Raw genomic sequence first — 14,214 nt, 5'->3', positions numbered from 1 at the left:
ATGGGCTATGTACAGGTGCAGTGATCTGTGAGCTGCTCTGACAGCTGGTGCTTAAAGCTAGTGAGGGAGATATGAGTCTCCAGCTTCAGTGATTTTTGCAGTTCGTTCCAGTCATTGGCAGCAGAGAACTGGAAGGAGAGGTGGCCAAAGGAGGAATTGGCTTTGGGGTGACTAGAGATATACCTGCTGGAGCGTGTGCTACGGGTGGGTGCTGCTATGGTGACCAGTGAGCTGAGATAAGGCGGGGCTTTACCTAGCAGAGACTTGTAGATGACCTGGAGCCAGTGGGTTTGGCGACGAGTATGAAGCGAGGGCCAGCCAACGAGAGCGTACAGGTCGCAGTGGTGGGTAGTATATGGGGCTTTGGTGACAAAACGGATGGCACTGTGATAGACTGCATCCAATTTGTTGAGTAGAGTGTTGGAGGCTATTTTGTAAATGACATCGCCGAAGTCGAGGATCGGTAGGATGGTCAGTTTTACGAGGATATGTTTGGCAGCATGAGTGAAGGATACTTTGTTGCGAAATAGGAAGCCGATTCTAGATTTAATTTTGGATCGGAGATGCTTAATGTGAGTCTGGAAGGAGAGTTTACAGTCTAACCAGACACCTAGGTATTTGTAGTTGTCCGCATATTCTAAGTCAGAACCGTCCAGAGTAGTGATGCTGGACGGGCGGGCAGGTACGGGCAGCGATCGGTTGAAGAGCATGCATTTAGTTTTACTTGCATTTAAGAGCAGTATATGGATGTTGACTTGTTGAAATTCATCAATGAAAGGCTTGCCAAACTTGATATCTTGGATATGCTACGAGAGGACATCAATTGGGGAGTGATGAGCTCGACAGCAGAGTCTCACAACTCAATCGCTGGTTGATAACTGTTTTCTGCCCCTCCCAAAAGGTAGAATATGGAGATAATTGGCCCTCTTACTGGGACTCAGCCACAAACAGGACTATGCATGGCCTGCTGAGGAGTGACAGACTCCATCCTAGCTGGAGGGGTGCTCTCATCTTATCTATGAACATAGACAGGGCTCTAACTCCTCTAGCACCACAATGAGATAGGGTGCAGGCCATACAGCAGGCTGTTAGCCACCCTGCCAGCTTAGTGGAGTCTGCCACTAGCTTAGTCAGCTCAGCTATCCCCATTGAGACCGTGTCTGTGCCTCGATCTAGGTTGGACAAAACTAAACATGGCGGTGTTCGCCTTAGCAATCTCACTGGCATAAAGACCTCCTCCATTCCTGTCATTATTGAAAGAGATTGTGATATCTCACATCTCAAAATAGGGCTACTTAATGTTAGATCCCTCACTTGGCCATAATGAGTTATGTTTGGAGGAAAAAATGTGAGGCTTGCAAGCCAAAGAACACCATCCCAACCGTGAAGCACGGGAGTGGCAGCATCATGTGGTGGGGGTGCTTTGCTGCAGGAGGGACTGGTGCACTTCACAAAATAGATGACATCATGAGGATGGAAAATTCTGTGGATATATTGAAGCAACATCTCAAGACATCAGTCAGGAAGTTAAAGCTTGGTTGCAAATGGGCTTCCAAATGGACAATAACCCCAAGCATACTTCCAAAGTTGTGGCAAAATGTCTTAAGGACAACAAAGTCAAGGTATTGGAGTGGCCAAGCCCTGACCTCAAGGTTGAAGTGAGGTTGAAGCCAACCTCATCTACATAAATAAATTCATGGCAAATTACATGGGCATCCACCTCCAATACTCTCTGTAACAGACAAACAGATGAGTTAATATGGTATGTCTGAAGTACTGGAAGTAGTGTTGCATACATACCTCTACAAAGTCATGTCGCATATTCTTGACTCTCAAATCGCACCTTGTAAAGTCGTTTCATCGTCACTCGGTGCCGTTGGAGGATGCGTTGTATGATCGACAGGCTTACAGCATTGATGTTGTTAAATATGGTGTCATTATTCAAGATATGCTCTCTTATCTCTCGAATCCTAATTGCATTGTTGGCCAAAACCATATTTATAATTGCAGTCTCTTGTACATCTGTAAACAAGCGTCCTCATCCTCCATGATGTCTTTGTCTTTCCACTCTGTACAGAATTCAAACACAGTATGTCTTCAGCATAGGAACTGTAAACAATGTACAAAAACATGTAGTACAGCATGATAACCAACCTCATTCATTCAATGCAGTGCAGTAAATGGATGGCTTAGAGTTACAAATGTTTATGCAATACTATGCAGTCATACGTATTTTACAGTACATTACTGTAATGCTAAAATAGTCATTAGATAGTTGCATACCTGTTCTCATTTCGGAAGGTTCGAATTATGGACGCCACTGTAAATCGACTCAAGTTGGGCTGGACTCTCAGTCCACACTTGTTGATCATGTGATCAACCACGGTTTGACCATGAGAGAGGCTGGACTCTCAGTCCAGCCTCTCTCATGGTCAAACCGTGGTTGATCACATGATCAACAAGTGTTGCCCTAATCTCATCAGAGATGGCTCTCCTTCCTTCTCTTCTTTGCCCTCGTCCTCTTCTTCCTCTTCCTCTCCCTCCTACTCCTCCTCTTGCTCTCTGTCCATTGTTGGCATCCATTGTTCAAAACAGGTAATCTGACCTTTGACCTATTTATAGGCCTATACTACAGTAAAGCAGTGATTGGTTAGTGATCAGTTAAGCTATTAGTGTTTGCACATGTGAGGAGTGTGTGTGTGACCTGGTGAATAAGTGTAGCATTTTGATTGGTTGTGTTTGGAAAAGGAAAGCAAGTCACTTCCTGTTAGATTTTTGTGTTTTAGGTAGAGAATTGTGTGTAGTGTTTTGAAAAAAGTGTTTTATGCAATTGACAACTGAGTCAAAGGCTGAGAAATAGCTTATGGTTTTGGATATTTGGTGTGTAGTTTTGCACTTTAAGTGAGAGGTTTCAAAAATCGTGTGACATGAAAAGATTTTGTGTGTAAGCAGTTGGAAAAAACTGTAAAGTATGTAATTATATTCTTGAAAAAATAGCTGGTCGCTGGAGTGATTTATATGGAGTATTAAATGTGAAGCTTTGAAAGCGCAAAGATAACAATCGCTCATCCACTTAAGAGCTTCTCAATGGCATGACCTAAAATGTTCAGGGGGCTTTAGGTTATATGACATTAAAAATAAATATGTAGAGAACAAGAAAGAGAGGGAGATGGAACAAAAAGAGAAGGAGATGGAGCAGAAAGAGAAGGAGATGGAGCAGAAAGAGAAGGAGATGGAGCAGAAAGAGAAGGAGATGGAGCAGAAAGAGAAGGAGATGGAGCAGAAAGAGAAGGAGAGGGAGATGGAATAGAAAGAGAGAGGGAGATGGAACAAAAAGAGAGATGGAGATGGAACAGACTAGCTCGTCTTATGTTCCCTCATGTAATATCTTACTCAACCAAGTTGAGTCACTGAAAGGACCATGGGGTTGGTCCACAGTCCATTTCGGATTCATAAGATTACACGCTTTGCCACTATAACAGAGATGTAGTGTCGTGTAGTGTATATCTGTAACGGCAGTCTAGCTCTTCCTCCTCCTCGGACGAGGAGAGGCGAGAAGGATCGGAGGACCAATGTGCAGCGTGGTAATTTTCCATTATTTAATGAACACGTAAACAAGACAATTACAAAATAACAAAATGAACTAATCGTCACAGTCCCGTGTGGTAACAAACACTGACATGGAAGACAACCACCCACAAATCCCCAACACAAAACAAGCCACCTATATATGATTCTCAATCAGGGACAACGATAGACAGCTATCTCTGATTGAGAACCATATTAGGCTGAACATAGAAACAGACAAACTAGACACACAACATAGAATTCCCACCCAGCTCACGTCCTGACCAACACTAAACAAGCAAAACACATAAGAACTATGGTCAGGACGTGACAATATCATTGCCATAGTTCCTGAAACACACTGAAGTTCAGTTACTTGATTTAATGTTTTCCACATTTAATAAACATGGGAAAAATTATTGGATTTGCAAAAGTCATCAACGTAAGGGAATATTGTATTTTTTTCACGCAACTTTTAACCTAAATCCAATGTCATGGAACTTTTTGGTAATTTCACAATTTCACATCAAATGTTATTTGTTACATGCACTGAATACAACAGGTGTAGACCTTACAGTGAAAGGGTTACTTTCAAGCCCTTCACCAACAATGTTTTAAGAAGTTAAGAAAAAAAATGTAATTAATTAAAGTAACAAATAATTAACCTGTCTAGGACTGGGGTGCCGCTAGCGGCACCCCCCCCCCCCCCCCCCCACTGAAAAGCCAGGGCGCGAAATTCAAAAAAAATATTTTTTTTAAATATTTAACTTTCACACATTAACAAGTCCAATACAGCTAATGAAAGATACAGATCGTGTGAATCCAGCCAACATGTCCGATTTTTAAAATGTTTTACAGGGAAGACACAATATGTAAATCTATTAGGTAAACACCTTAGCAAAAGAGACCATTTTTTCTTTGTCCACCAACACCACTAGCTATCACCAATTCGGCTAAACTAAGATATTGATAGCCACTAACCAAGAAAAAACCTCCTCAGATGACAGTCTGATAACATATTTATGGTATAGGATAGGTTTTGTTAGAAAAATGTGAATATTTCAGGTAGATATCATAGTTTACAATTGCACCCACCGTCACAAATCGACTAGAATAAATAGATAGAGCAACGTGTCTTACCTAATTACTAATCATAAAACATTTCGTAAAAATACACAGCATACACTAATCGAAAGACACAGATCCTGTGAATACAGACAATATTTCAGATTTTCTAAGTGTCTTACAGCGAAAACACAATAAATCGTTATATTAGCATACCACATATGCAAACGTTACCCCAGCATTGATTCTAGCCAAAGAGCGCGATAACGTCAACATCGCCAAAAGATATTAATTTTTTCACTAACCTTCTCAGAATTCTTCAGATGACACTCCTGTAACATCATATTACAACATACATATACAGTTTGTTCGAAAATGTGGATATTTAGCCACCAAAATCGTGGTTATACAATGAGAAAAGTAGCCGAGCTGGTCAGAAAATGCCGTGCGCCATATTAGACAGTGATCTAGTCGTATACATAAATACTCATAAACGTGACTAAAAAATATAGGGTGGACAGCGATTGATAGACAATTTAATTCTTAATACAATCGCGGAATTACATTTTTTAAATTATCCTTACTTTTCAATACAGTTTGCGCCAAGCGAAGCTACGTCAAAAAAGATGGCGTCCTAAGCCACTAACATTTTTCGACAGAAACACGATTTATCATAATAAATTGTTCCTACTTTGAGCTGTTCTTCCATCAGAATCTTGGGCAAAGAATCCTTTCTTGGGTCTAATCGTCTTTTGGTCGAAAGCTGTCCTCTTGCCATGCAGAAATGCACATTGCGTTCGGCATGAACTGGAACGGTGCCCAGAGATTCACAGTGGCTCAGAAATAAATGTCCCAAAATCGCACTAAACGGATATAAATTGCTATAAAACGCTTTAAATTAACTACCTTATGATGTTTTTAACTCCTATAACGAGTAAAAATATGACCGGAGAAATATAACAGGCTACACTAATGCTTGGAAAAACAGTAGGTCGGTATCCTCCGCGCGCATGACGCACCTAGAAAAGAGGTCCTACCTACAGGATTTTTTCATTTATAGTGGCTGTGATTGGGCAATCGATACCATTCAAAGCGTCATCACGTAAAGGCATCCAGGGGAAGACGTAAGCAGTGTCCGTATACTCATAGGAATAACAGTGGCCTTAAAACTGACTCCAGAACAGGGGCCAAAATGTGTGAAATCTGACTCCATGTCAGGGAAATTGCTGTAGAATGAGTTCTGTTCCACTTAGAGACAAAATTTCAACGGCTATAGAAACTATAGACTGTTTTCTATCCAATAATAATAATAATATGCATATTGTACGATCAAGAAGTTTGTAGGAAGCCGTTTCAAAAATTACACGATTTCCATAAATAGTGACAACAGCACCCCCTAGCCTTAACAGGTTTTAAACAGCAGCAGTAAAATAACAATAGCGAGGCTACTGTATGTATATACAGGTGGTACCGATACAGAGTCAATGTGTGGGGGCACCGATTAGTCAAGGTAATTGAGGTAATATGTACATGTAGGTAGGGTTAAAGTGACTATGCGTAGATAACAAACAAAGCGTAGCAGCAGCGTTAAAGAGGGGTCTGGGTAACCATTTGATTAGCTGTTCAGGAGTCTTATGGCTTGGGGGTAGAAGCTGTTAACCTCTTGACGCTAGGGGTCAGATTTTTTATTTTTTCTAAATTACGTTCCCAAGGTAAACGGACTATTTCTCAGGTCCAGATCGTAGAATATGCATATCATTTACAGATTAGGATAGAAAATACTCCAAAGTTTCCAAAACTGTCAAAATATTGTCTGTGAGTATAACAAAACTGATTCTGCAGGCGAAAACCTGAGGAAATCTAACCCGGACGTGATTTTTTTTTTTTTTTATCTGTGTTTCCTTGCCCGTCTTTCTTCCATTTAAAGGGGTATCAACCAGATTCCTTTTCCAATGGCTTCCTCAGGCTGTGACCAGGCTTTAAACATAGTTTCAGGCTTTTATTTTGAAAGATTTGTCAGGTGTCCTTTGATTAGTTCCTGCGCGCGAGAGGGGTAGCTCTCCATTTTCTATCTCTCTTTTATTGAATAGGTTACGGTCCGGTTGAAATATTATTGATTATGTTTGTTAAAAACAACCTGAGGATTGATTATAAAAAACATTTGACATGTTTCTACGAACATTACGGATACCTTTTGGAATTTTTGTCGAACGGAACGAGGCTTTGGTTTTCTGAACATAACGCACCACCCAAAGTAATATTTATCGAACAAAAAGAACATTTATTGTGTAACTGGGAGTCTCGTGAGTGCAAACATCCGAAGATTATCAAAGGTAAGCGATTAATTTTATTGCTTTTCTGACTTTCGTGGCCATGCTAATTTGGGGCTAGCTGTTCTAGCATTGATTGATACACTCACAAAAGCTTGGATTGCTTTCGCTGCAAAGCATATTTTCAAAATCTGACATGATAGGTGGATTAACAACAAGCTAAGCTGTGTTTTTGTATATTTCACTTGTGATTGCATGATTTTAAATATTTTTTGTAATATTTTGAGCCCTGCAATGCAGCGGTTGTTTAGGAAAATGATCCCGCTAAAAGGATCCGTAGCGCAGAGAAGTTAAGAAGCCTTTTCTTAACTTTTCTTGGACGCTTGCCATGCGGTAGTAGAGAAAACAGTCTATGACTAGGGTGGCTGGAGTCTTTGACAATTTTAAGGGCCTTCCTCTGACACCGCCTGGTATAGAGGTCCTGGATGGCAGAAAGCTTGGCCCCAGTGATGTACTGGGCATTATCCTCTGTAGTGCCTTGCAGTCGGAGGCAGAACAGTTGCCATACCAGGCAGTGATGCAACCAGTCAGGATGCTCTCGATGGTGCAGCTGTAGAACCTTTTGAGGATCTGAGGACCCATGCCAAATCTTTTCAGTCTCCTGAGGGGGAATAGGTTTTGTCGTGCCCTCTTCACGACTGTCTTGGTGTGCTTGGACCATGTTAGTTTGTTGGTGATGTGGACACCAAGGAACTTGAAGCTCTCAACCTGCTCCACCGCAGCCCTGTTGATGAGAATGGGGGCATGCTCGGTCGTCCTTTTCCTGTAGTCCACAATCATCTCCTTTGTCTTGATCACGTTGAGGGAGAGGTTATTGTCCTGTCACCAAACGGCCAGGTCTCTGATCTCCTCCCTATAGGCTGTCTCATAGTTGTTGGTGATCAGGCCTACCACTGTTGTGTCATCGACAAACTTGATGATGGTGTTGGAGTCGTGCCTGGCCATGCAGTCATGAGTGAACAGGGAGTACAGGAGGGGAATGAGCACGCACCCCTGAGGGGACCCCGTGTTGAGGATCAGCATGGCGTATGCGTTGTTACCTACCCTTACCTCCTGGGTGCGGCCCGTCAGGAAGTCCAGGATCCAGTTGCAGAGGGAAATGTTTAGTCCCAGGGTCCTTAGCTTAGTGATGAGCTTTGAGGGCACTGTGGTGTTGAATGCTGAGCTGTAGTCAATGAATGGCATTCTCACATAGGTGTTCCTTTTGTCCAAGTGGGAAAGGGCAGTGTTGAGTGCAATAGAGAGTGCATCATCTGTGGATCTGTTGGGGCGGTATGCTAATTGGAGTGGGTCTAGGCTTTCTGGGATAATGGTGTTGATGAGAGCCATGACCAGCCTTTCAAAGCACTTCATGGCTACAGGCGGGAGAGCTACGGGTCAGTAGTCGTTTAGGCAGGTTACCTTAGTGTTCTTGGGCACAGGGACTATGGTGGTCTGCTTGAAACATGTTGCTATTACAGACTCAGTCAGGGACCGGGTGAAAATGTCAGTGAAGACACTTGCCTGTTGGTCAGCACATGCTCAGAGTAAACATACTGGTAATCCATCTGGCCCTGCGGCCTCGTGAATGTTGACCTGTTTAAAGGTCTTACTCACATCGGCTATGGAGAGCGTGATCACACAGTCGTCCAGAACAGCTGATTCTCTCATGCATGCGTCAGTGTTACTTGCCTCGAAGCGAGCATAGAAGTAATGTAGCTTGTCTTGTAGGCATGTGTCACTGGGCAGCTCGCGGCTGAGCGTCGGAGCCAGTGTAGTACAGTTCAATCTTAGTCCTGTATTGACACTTTGCCTGTTTGCTGGTTCGTCGGAGGTCATAACGGGATTTCTTATAAGCTTCCGGGTTAGAGTCCCGTTCCTTGAAAGCGGCAGCTCTACCCTTTAGCTCAGTGCGAATGTTGCCTGTAATCCATGGCTTCTGGTTGGGGTATGTACGTACAGACACTGTGGGGACGACGTTATCGATGCACTTATTGATGAAGCCAGTGACTGATGTGGTGTACTCCTCAATGCCATCAGAAGAATCCCGGAACATATTCCAGTCTGTGCTCGAAAAACAGTCCTGTAGCTTAGCATCTGCTTCAACTGACCACTTTCTTATTGACCGAGTCACTGGTGCTTCCTACTTTAGTTTTTGCTTGTATGCAGGAATCAGGAGGATAGAATTATGGTCAGATTTGCCAAACGGAGGGCGAGCGAGAGCTTTGTACGCATCTCTGTGTGTGGAGTAAAGGTGGTCTAGAGTTTTTTTCCCTCTGGTTGCGCATTTAACATGCTGGTAGAAATGAGATAAAACGGATTTGAGTTTCCCTGCATGAGCGTTTTCCTGTTTGCTTATGGCTATATACAGCTCATTGAGTGTGGTCTTAGTGCCAGCATCAGTTTGTGGTGGTATATAGACAGCTACGAGGAATACAGATGAAAACTCTCTTGGTAAACTCTCTTCGATTTCGTGCACCAGATATATACAAATATACATAGACCGCCTCCCCTCGTCTTGCCAAAAGCCGCTGTTCTATCTTGCCGAAAAAGCTTAAAACCCGCCAGCTATATGTTATTAATGTCGACGTTCAGCCACGACTCGGTAAAATATATGATATTACAGTTTTTAATGTCCCGTTGGTAGGATATACGAGATCGTAGTTAGTCTATTTTATTATCGATTGATTGTACGTTGGCTAATAGGACCGATGGTAAAGGTAGATTACCCTCTCAGCGTCGGCTCCTTACAAGGCACCCAGGCCTTCCTGATATCTATAAGCTCTTTTCGGTCATAAGACACGGTGGCAGAAACATTATGTACAAAATAAGTTACAAATAACGTAAAAAAAACATAAACAATAGCACAATTGGTTACGGGATCATAAAACGGCAGCCATCTCCTTCGGCGCCATATTAGTAGTTTGCCTTTGGAATGGAACTCTGATTTGTTTTTGTCAGTGAGTTAATGCTGCTGGATGTATAAACAGCTTTTTGTGCTGAGTTACCTCTCTTAAACAATTTGATTGGTTGACTATGAGACTCTTTATGTCAGGTCTGCTCCCGCTCCCCATTGTGCGCCAGGCTTCCCAGAATTACGCACTCCTGCCACCATCAGTACGTACACCTGCCTTCCCCATCATGCACATCAGCGATTATTGGACTCACCTGGACTCAGTCACCTGTGTCATTACCTCCCCTATATCTGTCTGTTCCCAAGCTCTGTTCCCTGCTTCAGGATTAATGTTTGTTTGTCTTTGCATACCAGGTTCTGACTCTGTCCCCGTACCTGCTTCTCTTCTCCAGCGTTGGTCCTTACAGAATCCTGAAGCCATCATACGAAGCATCTGGGAATGCTGCCTTCCCGTTGGTGGTGACGTTGTGGCCGGTGGCTACCGCCGATGGAACCAGGGGTGCCTAAGCCAGCTTGTCGGGGTTCCACACCCTAGCTGGCTCGAGAGGTTTTCTTTTCCCGGTTGGCTCGGCAGGCATCTACGCTTCAGCCGGCTCATCAGACTCCCACGGTCCAGCGGGATCATCAGACTGTCACGCCTCAACCTGGTCGTCAGGCTCCCATGCAACTGCTAGTTCGTCGGGCTGTCAGGCCCCAACCGGATGGTCCAGCACCCAGGCCTCGGCCGGCCCGTCAGGCTCGCCCAGGTGTCACGCCTGCGCTCGCTACCGCTCCCCCTCCCTGGGGCCTTCAGGCCCCAGGCTCCCCAGCATTACGCACTCCTGCCACCATCAGTACGCACACCTGCCTTCCACCGTCATGCGCATAAGCGATTATTGGACTCACCTAGACTCAATCACCTGTGTCATTACCTCCCTTATATCTGTCTGTTCCCAAGCTCTGTTCCCTGCTTCAGGATTTATGTTTGTTTGTCTTTGCATACCCGGTTCTGATACTGTCTCTGTTTTGTTTGATGTCTGTTCCATATTAAATGTTCTACTCCCCGTACCTGCTTCTCTTCTCCAGCATCGGTCCATACACTTTAAGTAATTTGACTGGTTCACTGTGTGAACATTCACATGATAGAAAGGTCAACCTGTGTTGTAAAATATGCTAGCTACTCCATTCTAACCGACTCCACTCTATACCAGTCTATTCTTCTCCACAGTAGACTAGAACACAGTGGCTCCTAATCACAGAACAATACGATTCACTGGTGGGCTGCTTGCTCCGCTCCCTCCTGGACTGGCTTTTAGGACCCCAAGTCTAGGCCATGTCAATTACCCTCTGTCATTAAAGGAGTATCTCTAAGTGCCAAACCAAGGCCCCGATTATTTAAAAAATATATATATTTAGAAAGTCCCCCTGTGTAACCCTACAAAGCTCTCTACAGCTCTAGTATCAGGCGTTGCCCCTCTCAGCCAGTGTCTGGACAGTGTTGTGGAAAGTGTCTCATCCCTTGGCACTGAGAAACCAGCCTAAAAAAAAGCCACCAGTACATGGGTAAAATCACTGGGGAAGCCAAGCATCCCCCCAAGCCCCCCCACCCAAAAAAAGCCCTATTACAACCTGTGTTGGGATAATTGCGTTGTTTGCTCTATAACCTTTTAATTCATAAGCCTGCCGGCCGTGATCTATAGGCCTAAAGGCCGAGACAATAAGAAGACACAGTGGCAGAATAAATTCAACCACACCTTTGTTTTATCACAAAACCGGATAGCAACCTCTGTCCAGTGAAATCCACCAAGCATATTGCATGTACAGTAACAGACATGACCTACAGCATGGTCAAGCAAGTTAATGTTTGACATTTTCAAATCCAATAAAAAACATTCTGCAAGTTGCAAAGAAAACAGGAGCTGCCCACTATTCCAGCACCATTTCAGCATTTTAACATCATCAAATCACCTCTGCTTAGTCTAATACATTGACAACTTAAAGATACCAAAAACAATGTAGTTCAATCAACGTAAGCTAATGATGTGATGTGGCTGTCCATGGGTCTAATTTCTGTGTGGTGCATGCATTTGTGTGGGTGTGTCTGCTTGGGCGTTGTGCAAGTATAAAAACATGTTGACTCACCCTGCTTGTGGATAAACGCCAATGCCATCCTCCTCTCTTTCATGTTGACGAAACGGTCTATCACTCTGTCATACAGTTCACACTTTTCTTTTTTGTTGTCTTAGGCTACCAGGCTAAAATGCTCGCTAGCCTAACTTCCATTCATGGGCAACGTTAGCTAGTTAACATTAGCCTTCCACATCTAGCTACATATTGAACTTCCATACTCTCAGGCCAGGTGCACAACAATGTATGAGTTAAAGGTTGGATCAGAATCGCCGTTATAATCATTGGCCAGTACGGAGAATTAAGTAAAACCACAAGTCCAAATCCCTATCTCCATCCATGGCTAATTTAGAAAAGGGGCAATTTTAGCTAGCTAGCCACCGGAGGACAACAACACAACGAGATGCAACAATTCAAGTTTTTCTTCTAATTACATATGCTCTCAATGGGATTTGATAGGAGTGGAGCCAAAATCCAAGCTGGGTTACATTGACATTTTTTTGGGTGCGCCAGGACCATTCACTGTTGCGCTCGCTCAGTTTAGCGCAACGCTGATTGACAATTTTTTTAATACTTTTTTTTTAATCAAGGGAGGCCAAATGCTCGCTGGCTTCCCTTGCCTTCAATGCTACGGGCAGCAACAATGTCATACTCCTTTTGAACAGAACCACATTAGATAGATGGCCTACACGAAGAGAGACAGAGGGGCGCTGATTCGCTCGCACGAATGCTTTCTCCTGTGAGATACATTCAACCTCTTGCGAATTGAAGGAAAATATGAAACACAGACAAAAGATAAATGATTTCATGTTTTTGTATTGGTAAAAAATATATAATTTCAACAAAAAAATTCTATGTGATGACGTATAATCAATGTGGAAAACTAATTGGATTTGCAAAAAGTAATCAACTTAAGGGAATTAAGTGTTTTTTCACCAAACCTTTAACCTAAATCAAATGTCATGGTGGCCTTTTGTGTTGATTTCACGTTGAATTCACTTTCGTTGACAACTCAACCAAATGTAAATCAAAAATAGACGTTGAACTGATGTCTGTGCCCAGTGGGAAGTGTCACTGATGATTTTTCTAATGGAGCCTGCAGTACCCGTGTTGAACAGATATTCCGGGGTATTTTGGTAAACACTTCAATACTTAAATTTCTTTTTTAACAATACAATCCACCAAACATCTGTTGGATTTTCCAAATTTTTGTACAACTTTATTTTGACTTGCATGTCATCAAAACCTTTAGGATTTCAAAATTCCAATTACTGATCAGTGCAAGTGATCTCAAGGGAAAAATCTATTCCTCTTTAGCTCCACCATGGGAAAATGTTTTATCAAAATAAGGCTTTATTGCTAGAACTATAGCTTCAACTGTATGTACATGTGGACAAAAGACCCCCAGAAAAAAACATTAAACAGTGACTATTCAATCCACATCGCGGAAATTCAGATTTACAGCATGATTGAAATTTAAAGTCAATGTTCCCGCTTTAGCGTAGACTGCATTAACGGTAATGCTGCATATGTCGGCTCAATCGGAAATTACCTTAACATTTATATAACGGAATCTGTTATGCTTCGACTTTAGAGATTTTATAGAGCCCTTAATACTTCAGCATTCCTTGTAAAAGCAAATTGATGGCGTTTATTAAAGCGTGTTTTCGGCTGAAGCAGACAGGCCCGGAAGAGGCAGTGACCTCTCTTTATTCTATCAGAGGCGAGGAGGAAGGGTGAAACGTGAATTTCGGCATAGTGCCCCTCCGGAAGAGCTCAACCAATCCAAAATCCATCCCTCTTCATTTTCTTTGTGTTTACTTCTACGTTCATGAGTTTACATGCCAATTCCATTAAGGATTAAAATAGTTTCTGCAATCCCTCCTCAACTTCTCACCACCCCCCTCTGTCCCTCCTTTTAACCCCTCCCGCCACTTACAGGCTTTGAGATCCATGGGCTGAGTTAAGAGATTACTGGCCAAACTCGCTGCTGCACAGACCATTACCGAGAAACGAGAGGCAGCTGGGTTGTAGAATGTTCCAGCGAGAAGTCTGGGACCTATAGTGAAAGCTATATTTGATCAATGGCCATGGCGCGTGTCTGCACTAATGAATACTTCACTGAGTGTCTGAAAAAAATAAGAGAAAACTAAGGGTGTTATATGACACCAGGCCGGGGGTTTGCACTCCAAGGTCCCCTTTGAGCTGCTATTGAATCATAGGTGAGCGGCTCCAAGCAGGATTTAGTGACTC

Source organism: Salvelinus namaycush, chromosome 28 (assembly GCF_016432855.1).
Source record: "Salvelinus namaycush isolate Seneca chromosome 28, SaNama_1.0, whole genome shotgun sequence".
NCBI classification, from domain to species: domain Eukaryota; kingdom Metazoa; phylum Chordata; class Actinopteri; order Salmoniformes; family Salmonidae; genus Salvelinus; species Salvelinus namaycush.
This window is presented reverse-complemented; position numbering follows the sequence as displayed.